Below are 10,856 nucleotides of genomic sequence, written 5' to 3'. Positions count from 1 at the left end.
TTGGAGAAGAAAACTAGGTTTGTATGTCGGAAAAGAAATCTGTGGTGTGTATTAGAGTTTCATTCATATATATATATATATATGTTTTAACCCCTGGGCGTTAGTATGCCTGAATTATGGAAGACAAATAGGGAAAAACAAACAAAAAACAATAAAGTCCGAGAGTCCAGTAGTGGTTTCTTGTGTATATAGATTATTAAGTGAGAAAGAAAGGAAGGAGGTCATTCACAGATGTTAGAAATTAGGAAATTTTAGTTAGTTTTTATTATGAATCCAATGGTTCCTCATTAATTTTGTAGAGGACAAAGACATGCTGCACCTAACTGTAACACCAGAGTATGCATGAAGTGATTTGTTACAGTGTGATAAATGTAGACTAACAATTTAATATTATTTTAAAGAACTCTAAAGAAAAAAGATTGAGTCCAATCAGAATTTTTGTCTTTCTCCATAGTTTTTTATGAATTTTCACTAAACTGAGAAGAATGAAGGCCTCATTTTCCCAGATGTGGGGCAACCAATTGCAGTAAGGCCCTTTGTTGATAACGGGTATGACAGGAAACCTGTCAAAGTGCACCCTATGTGTGTGTGTGTGTGCACACACACACACACACACACCCCTTGTGAAATTAAAGTGATAATGTTCTTTTTAAAAGCATTTGGGTGGCACACACTTGTAATCTCAGTTACTTGGGAGCCCTGAGTCAGGAAGATTGCAAATTCGAGACCAGCCTCAGCAACTTAGTGAGCCTCAAAATAAAAAGGGCTGGGATATAGCTCTGTGGTAAAGTACCCTTGGGTTCAATCCCCAGTAGCAGAAAAGAAAAATATTAAATCATTTAGATTAGAACAGTGGAAGTTCATTGAAAAACAAAATATGACTTTATCAAGTTGCAGATCTCCTTGTTCTTCATCTCTAAATCTCATCCAATTTGTTTATGGGTACAGCAGGCTGGGAGACCACTGTGAGGTGGCCCACAGCAGAGAGAGAGGATTTCTCCATAACTAGGGGTTGGGGTTGTAGCTCAGTGGTAGAGCACTTGCCTCGCATGCATGAGGCACTTGGTTCTATCCTCAGCACCACATAAAAATAAATAAAGCAAAGGTATTGTGTTCATCTACAACTAAAAAAAAATAAAAAAAAATTTAAAAAAATCTCCATAACTATTGTAATTATATATAAAGGTTGATTGTTAATACAACTGGAATCCAGTTTGGAAACTTCATTCATATAAATGAACTAGCCCCTGGCTTGTCCTCTGAGCTGCCACTTAACACTGTTAGGCTTGGTTTAGAGGTCAATTTGAACATGTGTTTTCCTCTACTCCTGCATAGCCCTTGGGGAATGGCCTATGGGGAATTAATCTTCCCCTTCCAGATTATCTCTAGATAGATCTATGACACCAATGTCTGCCATAACAAGCTGAGTTTATATGGTTGGAAAACTAAACTGGGACCAGACAGATGTACAACCTGCAGCCATGGGGTTTCTAATCCATCCTATGCAAGAATTAAACCACCTGGGCTGAAACAATTTCTTGTATGTGCTGGAGATCTTAGGAATGGTTGGTCCTACCTTCCTTTGATTATGATACAGTTCCTTTTCAATAGAAAGGAGAAAAGTGAAATCTCTGCTTTTAGCTGGCATGGTAGTGCATGCCTCTTGTCCCCTCTACTGGGAAGGTTGGGGCAGAAGGACTGTGCTTGAGCCCAGGAATTAAAGGCCAGCCTGGGCAACAGAGGAAACCCAGCCTCAAAAAACAAAAACCATGTAACTGAAGCACACAATCTCTGTGTAATCTTATATCCTACATCTTAAACTTAATATCACACCATGATTATTTTACCATGCTGTTACATTGTCTTCTGAGAGAGAACATCACTCTCCCCAGAAGGATTCATCTTGATTCATGATTGCAGACTGAAATGAGGTCCCATACCCACGCTCTAGCTTCCCAAGCATCTACCTGAGGATGTATAACGATTAACTCCATTCTAGAGTTAAGGTGCATAAACACTATATTCAGATTTTATTACCATGTTTTAGAATATACTGGTATTTTAGCTACTGCATCTTCCAATAACCCTTCCATAAGGGCAATATTCACACATACAGGGGTGGACAACCTGACGTTTTATTTATTTATGTATGTATGTATGTATGTATGTATGTTGTTGATAGACCTTTATTTGTTCATATGTGGTGCTGAGAATTGAACCCAGTGCCTCACACATACCAGGCAAGTGCGCTGCCACTGAGCCCCAGCCCCAGTCCACAACCTGACACTTTTGCAGGGGGTTGCCTGTGATGAGAACTTATTTACAAAAGTTTGAGGAAATGGGTAACCAGCCCAGTCTTTTGCTGTTGTTGTTATACCAATGGTCTTAGTCACTATTTCTCTTATTTTGAGGTAAAGTAATTCTGCCGTGCGACCAGCACGCTAGCTTCACACTAGAGGTCCTAAGCATAGAAGTTAACTAGTGAGATCAAAATAAACACACATAAACTCAATTTACCTTTTTCTTGACCAGGTCAGAGTCAGCCCCCTCTGGCTCCTACCTGGAGCCACCTGGTGAGTAGCAGGAGAGAGGAAAGGCAAGCCAGGGAGTGGCCTTTTATTGGGGAACAAGAAAATCAGGGGAAAATTCCATCCAATGAAGGTGGAGGGAGACAGCATTCCAAGGTCAGGGTCAGTGATTGGTCTCAGGGTCAATGGTCAGTCACACCTCCACACGGATGGGCTGTCGTATCTAATAAGGATGGGGATTAGTTCTGACACAGCTTGGCTGGAAGGCCTCACACCCAGTCAGGGAGGTGCCCAATCACGTGCGAGAATAGCTTCCCACAAGTATTTCTTAAGATTTTTATTTTTTATAATGGTGCTGGTTGATCAAACCCAGAACCTCACTCATGCTAGGCAAATGCCCTACCACTGAACCACATCCTTAGGACCTTAAGGAGATTTTTGTGGGAAGGGCGGGGGTGGGGGGGTGGGAGGTGCTGGGGATTGAACCCAGGGCCTTATGCATGCAAGGGAAGCACTTTACCAATGGAGCTATATCCCCAACCCATATTTTAACATTGAAAATAAAATTATTCAGGCTGGGATTGTAGCTCAGTGGAAGAGTGGTTGCCTGGCAAGAGTAAGGCACTAGGTTTGATTCTTACCACCACATACAAATAAATAAAATAAAAGTTCATCAACAACTAAAAAATATTTTTTTAAAAAAATTTAAAAATAAATAAAATTATTCTTTTGGAACTCAAAGTTGCACTGTCACCAAATGCTAGAATATATCAGACACTTGGTATCATTACTAATGCTATTGGGATTTAAAGAAATTAAGCAGTAAAACAAATAGAAAACATAACCTCATATTAGAAACAAAAAATATTTATTGTATTTGTTGTGAATGGGTAGAGTAGCTGCTCTAGAGTCAGGTTGCATGGATTTGAATTTAGTAAGTCACTTACTAAATTATTATTTTTATATATTGTTGGACTTGACTTACACTTTATTTATTTGTTCAATGTTTATTAAGCACCAACTATGTGCCAAGAAGTTTTCAAAGCATGGTTCTACATACAACTTGCAATATTTTGTGCTATTTTAAGGGAAAAAAAATTTTTTTAAAGAGAGAGTGAGAGAGGAGAGAGAGAGAGAGAGAGAGAGAGAGAGAGAGAGAGAGAGAGAGAGAATTTTTTTTTTAATATTTATTTTTTAGTTCTCGGCGGACACAACATCTTTGTTGGTATGTGGTGCTGAGGATCGAACCCGGGCCGCACACATGCCAGGCGAGCGTGCTACCACTTAAGCCACATCCCCAGCCCAGGAAAATTTTTTAAATGTCAAATTTTAATTACTCATTGCAACTTAACAGAAGTGCCGGGGCTGGGGTTGTGGCTCAGCGATAGAGTGCTCGCCCTGAGTTCGATCCTCAGCACCACATAAAAATAAAATAAAGATATTGTGTCTATCTACAACTAAAAAAAAAAAATTAAATTTAAAAAAAAAACAGAAGTGCCATTGATTTTTGTACACTGACCTTGTATGAAGCATTGCTAAACTCAATCGGTTTCAGTAGCTTTGCTAAAGATTTGACTGGTAGATTCTAGTTCTCTATCAATCATGTCATCTGTAAACATAGTTTATTTCTTCTTCATTGTGAATTCCTTTATTTTTCTTTCCTTATTTCCTGTCCCAAACCTGTACTATAATGTTGTTGAAGAGTATTGATGAGAGTGGCTATATTTTGCCTTGTTCCGCCTTTCCCACTATACATGATACTGACTGTACATTTTTAGTAGATGCTTTTTATCAGATTAATTTCTAGTCCTGGTTTCCTAAGAGTTTCTTTTTTCTTTCTTTCTTTTTTTTTTTTTTTTTTTTGGTGGGGGTCTTAGGGATTGAACTCTCAAGGGCACTTGACCACTGAGCCACATCCCCAGCCCTATTTTTGTATTTTAGAGACAGGGTCTCATTGAGTTGCTTAGAGCCTTGCTTTTTGAACTCCTCCTGCTCCAACTTCCCCAGCCCCAGGCATGTGCCACCGAGCCTGGACTGAGAGTTTTCTTTAAAACAGAAATGGATCATATGTTTTTCCTTTTTAGTTCATTAATATGGATTATGTTAATTGATTTTGAAAAGCTTGACCTTTGTATTCCTGAGACCTCACTTGGTTATGATGTATTATTATTTTTATATATTGTTGGACTTGACTTACAAAAATTTTATTGAGAGTTTTTGCATCTATGTTCACATTCACAAAAGACATTAATGCTGGCCTCATAATTAGGAAGTGTTTTCTCATTTTCAATTTCCTGGAAGAGTTTGTGTAGAATTTGCACATTTTTCTTCCTTAAATGTTTGGCACAATTCTCTAGTGAAATTTTCTTTGTAGGAAAGATCTTAATTATAAGTTTGATTTCTTTAATAGATTCAGAGCTATTCAGAGTATCTTTTTCTTCTTGAGTGAACTTTGGAAGTTAGTGGAAATTTGCCCATTTCATGTAAGTTGTCAAATTTTATTGGCATAAAGGAATATTTGCTATGGTCTGAATATGTCCCCCAATATTTTTATGTTGGAACTTAATCACCGATGTGATAATATTGAGAGGCAATTAAGTCATGAGAGTAGAACCTTCATGGATCAGGAGGGAGCAGGAACCTTATAGTCAGGGACTGAGAGAGTGGGTTCATTCTTCTGCCATGCAAGGACACAGTGTTCATATCTTTTTGCATTTCTGTTTCTACCAGGTGAGGATGCCTCAAGAAGGTCCTCACCAGGCATTTTTTTTTTTGGCACTTTGTTAAGAATATATATTTTGGGGGGCTGGGATTGTGGCTCGGCGGAAGAGCACTCTTTTAGCACGCTTGAGGCCCTGGGTTCGATCCGTAGCACTTCATAAAAATAAATAAATAAAATAAAGATATTGTGTCCAGCTACAACTAAAAAAAAAAAAGAATATATATTTTTTGTTCTTTTTATTTATACTCACCAGGCATCTTGGTCTTCGACTTCCCAGCCTCCAGAATTGTAATAAATAAATTTCTGCCTCCTTTAAGTTAAAAAAAAATGTTCTTTGTAAATTACCCAGTCTAAGGTATTTTTGTCATGACAACAAGAACAATAAGACAATAGTCTTTTCTCATACTTTAAATAACTAGAATCTGTAGTTAGGTTACCTCGTTTATTGCTGATATAATTTCTTCTCTCTTTTTTAATGTTTAGTATGGCTGTGGCTTTGTAAATTATATTGATCTTCTCAAACAACCAGCTGTTATTTTCATTGATTTCACTTAGTTTTTCTGCTGTTCATTTCATTGATTTTTAGCTCTAACCAATTCTTCTGCTTACTTTAGGCTTCATATTCCCTGTCTCTCTTAGTTTCTTCACTGACACGTGGCCCTTCTTCTATGATATAGGCATTTTGTGCTATAAAACTCCCAATCCTGCCAAGTGTGGTGGCAAACTCCTGTAATCCCAGCAGATCAGGAGGCTGAGGCAGGAGGATTGTGAGTTCAAAGCCAGCCTCAGCAAAAGTGAGGCGCTCAGCAACTCAGTGAAATTCTGTCTCTAAATAAAATACAAAATAAGGCTGGAGATGTGGCACAGTGGCAGAGTTCCCCCAGGTTCAATCCCTGGTACCTGCCCCCTAAGAACAAAAACAATAATACTCCCAATTCCTGCTTCTCACCCAGGAATCTGTGACAAACTGGAACATGGAGAATTTGGAGGAAGGCAGGTTATTTAGGACAGCTGAGATAGCGTGAGAAGAGGTGAAGTAAGGAACACAACTGGAGAAGATGAGGCCAGGTAATGAAGAGCTGTACCCTGAAGGCAGCCAGGAAGTGACTAGATCATGTCTGCATTTTATACAGATCAATTTGGGGCTGTGCGGAGTTAGAAGCAGCTGGAGTTAGGAGGACTAGCTAAAGGGTGGTCTCATGTTAATCCTGATGACAGATGGTGGTGAGAGGGGATGAAGAAAACTAGACAGACTGAAATGACAGTAAGGAGTTGAAATAAATGTGAAAATTGGTGATGGACAAAGATGTGTGGGGCAGGACCATGAAGAGTCAGAAAGCAGAGAGTGCTGTCCATTCAGTGAGACAGAGAATGCAGACATAGAGTTATTGGCAGGCAGAGACCAGGAGGAGTGAGGCAGGAAGGATTTCAGTTTGGGCCTGTGAGGCATCCAGGTAAATACATAGCAGGCAGGTGGAAATGTGGGTTTGGAGCTCTGGAGAAATATGTAGCCAGGAGCTGAATTTGCAGTCTGCACTGTATGAATTGCCAGTGGAATGTTGTTAGCAAAATAACTCATGGAAAATGTGCTGAATTAGGAGGAGGAATATGAAACTTTAGGGAACAAAGAGATTTTAGGGACCATCATTTTAGTATTAAGTAAATCATGGGCTTTTCCTTACAGTACACAAAGAGTCTGCTCCCTGAGTTTCAGGGAAGGTTTAATTTGATCTCCAGATTATTACTGACAACAACCATGCATAACATTATTGCCAAAATCCAATATACACTTCAAATGCCAAGGTATGGGTCAGTCAAAACTAGTTACAAGAAGCCTAGTAAGAGTAAAACCAAGCTGGGGACGGTGAAACACACCTGTAATCCCAAAGGCTTGGGAGGCTGAGGCAGGAGGATCACAAGTTCAAAACCAGCATCAGCAAAAGTGAGGTGCTAAGCAATTCAGTGAGACCCTGTCTCTAAATAAATATGGCTGGGAATGTGGCTCAGTGGCCAACTGCCCCCGAGTTTAATCCCTGGTATACCACCCCGTCCCACCCACCAAAAAAGAGTAAAACCACAACAGTGACCAGGAGGACTCTCTGTAAAGAACAGAGAGCAGTGGGAGAAAACAACATGGTAGCTTGGGTGGTGTGCCTGGCCACACTGGGACACTATAAGGGTCTCTGCCCTCTGTGTAGACCCTGGTGGACAAGTGGGTCCACCTTCGGGCTGGGGAAGCTTCCTTCTTTACTCTTAGGCACTGGAAGGCCTCACTTCACTATGCACTCTGAGGGGCTCAGGGAGCTCAGACTGTGGGTAAGAAAAAGACCTCTTGGGGATATGGATACATGGACTTTGATGTCAGCTTGCAGTAAACTCTTATCATGTTCTGGGAACCTGTGTACAGAGGGAAGTGGGTGACAGCTGAGATCTCAGGGGTTTTTCTCACAGTCACTGCAGGAGAACACTCTCTCTTCACTGTGTAGGTGTGGAGGAAGCCTGGAAGCAAAGTGGCCACATTCTGAACATGGAAAAGGTCTTTTCCCTCTGTGCCCATGCTGGTGACTGAATAAGTATGGAGTTCCTCTTGCACTCAGAGCATGTGAACAGCTCCACCCCACTGTGCAGATGCATGTGGGTCCTAAGTTTTGACTCCCTCAGTGGGGGAATGGCTCTCTCCCCAGTGTCCACACTGGCACTCCTCAGACAGCTTTTGTCACATTCAGGGTTCTGAAGGGCTTCTGTCTGTAGGCAGACTGGGGGTTAGCTAGACTTCTTTTCTGGGGAAGCTGCTGTCACACTTGACCAGGAGTCATGAGCCAAGGATTCCAAAGATAACCAGAGCGAAAGTCCTGCCTACAGCAGCTACAGGGGAAGAGCTTTCCCTCCTCCAGGGCTCAAGGCCCTGGAGATCTGAGGGCTCCCTGGGCTTCTGATAGCCCTCTGGATACTCACAGAGTGGCTTTCCTGCGGTTCCATTGGTTGGCTCTTCACCCAGGAACTTGCTTCACAGAGCAGGAGTAGGGTCCCCACACTGAAGAGCCAGGAGATGGGCAGAGCCCTGAGGCTGTGTGCTTTAGAAAGGAGTTTGAGGCTCTTGGCAGTGCAGGTCCTTCACATCAGCTCTTTGGGTAGTCGTTGAAAATACCGCATATCCTTTTTCTATGAACTTTCTAGAGCAGCCCTGTCTTTGATAACCACCCAAATTTGGGCTTACTGTTGTTTTGCTTCCCTGGAACTTAAAAGAAGTATCCAGTTATTCATGACTGATTGTTAACCAGATTAAAGAATAACTCTAACGTGAACCCCAAAGTGAACCAGTGACGGTGACCTTAGCCATTGTAAAATATCTAGTTTTCCACAAGAACTTTTTTTCCCTTAAAAAACGGCAGCCTTGGGCTAGAATTGTGGCTCGGAGGAACAGCGCTCGCCTCTCGCGCGAGAGACCCTGGGCTTGGTCCTCAATACCGCGTAAAAACAAATAAATAAAATAAAGGTACTGAGTCCGTCTACACCATATATATATATATATATATATATATATATATATATATATATATATATATATAAAAATTAAAAATAATACCGGCAGCTTCCAGTAACATCGCTAATACAATTAGACCACAAGATTCACTTGCAACAGACAGATCCACTATTGGACAGGTGACAAGGGATCATGAAGTGTCTTGGCTTACCTAGCTGATCAGTCCAGGGCTTAATTTAATAAGATCAAACTGTAATTCGCATTTCTCTGCTCAATTCTCAGTCCTTCCCCCGCTGATGACCCCGCCCTGGCACCTGGTAGCACCTGAAGACTCTGCATTGCCTGAGCCCTCCTGCGAGGGTCCATCGAGGGCCCAAGACCGGTGTGGAGCCTGGGAACTCCGAGTCACTCAAACCGCAGCCGAGAAGTTCTGAAAGCGGAGGCCGCGTTGTGGGCGGGGCCTGCTCCCCTGGACCCGCCCCTGGCGCCGTTGCCGTGGAGACACGCGGGGCTTCCTGGAAACACTGCCTCTCCAGCGCGTAGCTGCAGGGTGAGCTTGGCTCCCACAGCGCCGCCTGCTGGCAGGATGCGAAAAGAGCTCACGCTGCCCCGACCCGCGTCGGAATCTCGATGGGTCTTCCCGGCGCAGAACAGTGGAAATCACTACAGTTCTGACCTCTTCCTCTTTGGGTTACGCAGCTAAGGAAATTGGGTCATGGTTAGCTCCTTTTTGTGTCTCGATTTTTGCTACTTTGCACGTCCTTTCTTCAAAAAGAAATTGTCATCACACAGCCAATTCACTCCTTCATCCACCCTCCTCACTCACCTATTCACGATGGTGGTTTTCAAGGTTCCGGAAAGATTTGGGCTCCTCCAACTTTCCCCTGAGGACCTGGGGGTGTGGGGAGTGATGGTGTCTTGAGGACCTCCATAGGCCACTGGACACAGCAGATCGCAGTGGATCAGGCTTTCATGGAGCCAGTGATTACCGACTGGCCTGCTGGGTGCTTTCTTGGTCCTGATCCCCGTGACCATTACCTAATTCTTAAACGCTGCTCTGTCTTGACATCATGTATTTGTTTTCCTCTGACTACTTTATCCCAGATTTATTCTGAAGGGTCACACCAGGGGCATCCATACTGCTGCCTTGGTTCCCTGCTATCTCCTTGTCAGGATTCTCAAGTATGAACCAGGAACCTTCACTGCCCTCCAAAGGGCTATCAAACCACTTACTGTCTAGACTTGTGTGGGCAAAGGCCATCAATCAGTCTTTAATGCAGGGATCTTGTTGAAGCATTCCATTCGATATTTCAAATGCGATGGATGGATGTCAAAGACTAATGTAATGAATCTCACCTTGTAAGATTTCCTGAGACCACTGTGGCCATCCTTTGGTACTCCAGACCCAAGCAGCTGCTTAAAATATGATTTACTGTTTGAGGTCAAGCCCACAACTTCTATGAGTGCTGCTTGAGCCTCATATGTATGTTGCTGACTTGGAACAAGGTGGTCTTGGAGAAAGTGGTGAGAAGAGATTAACTCTAGATATATTTTGAAGGTGAAAATACCAGGATTTGATAGAACGGGTAAGAATTTTGAGAAAAACTATGCAAATTTTCAAAATTTCTCAAAAGAGAAGTCAAAGACAATACCAAGATTTTTGACCTGAGAAGCTAGAAGGTAGAGTTTCCTTTCACTGATGATAGAAGAAACAGGACAAGGGAGGAAAAAATGAGAATTTGGTTTTAGAAATGTTGAATTTGAGATCTGAGAGACATCCAAATTGTCATGGTGAGAAACTACCCTTCTATCCTTTCAATACACCAAAAATGCACTTTTCAATCAGAAATTGTTGCCTCAGCAACCTCTTGCTTACCAATTTTGTGAGTCCGCCCTTTCTGCACACTCTACTGGCAGATTCTCACCAGGCAATGGTTTCCCCTGGAGCTGTTCTTATAGAGTGAGCTCACAGTTAAGAATGTCTACAGCTTCCATTGCAGTGGTTTGTTCCCATTTCATTTTAAAACATATACAAACTGCCTTTTGTCAATTACACCTAAGAGTTTTTGCATTTTTATGTTTTAATAATTCCAATCTGCCTAATTTAGGGTGACAGTAACCT

General features: G+C 41.9%; 1 long non-coding RNA gene across 1 annotated transcript; it reads right to left on the bottom strand.

Annotated features, from left to right (window-relative positions):
* Window positions 1-3,429: 3,429 nt before the first annotated feature.
* LOC113198435 (uncharacterized) lies at window positions 3,430-9,155 on the bottom strand. Its single transcript, XR_013343322.1, has 4 exons — window positions 8,946-9,155; window positions 8,206-8,488; window positions 5,501-5,560; window positions 3,430-3,606 (listed from the first exon to the last, which is right to left on the bottom strand). It is a non-coding gene; the product is annotated as an uncharacterized LOC113198435 (long non-coding RNA).
* Window positions 9,156-10,856: the final 1,701 nt, after the last annotated feature.

The sequence above is a fragment of the Urocitellus parryii genome, chromosome 3 (genome assembly GCF_045843805.1).
Source record: "Urocitellus parryii isolate mUroPar1 chromosome 3, mUroPar1.hap1, whole genome shotgun sequence".
NCBI classification, from domain to species: domain Eukaryota; kingdom Metazoa; phylum Chordata; class Mammalia; order Rodentia; family Sciuridae; genus Urocitellus; species Urocitellus parryii.
The sequence above is the reverse complement of the archived record's forward strand: the minus strand, read 5'-3'. Positions and strand labels throughout refer to the sequence as shown.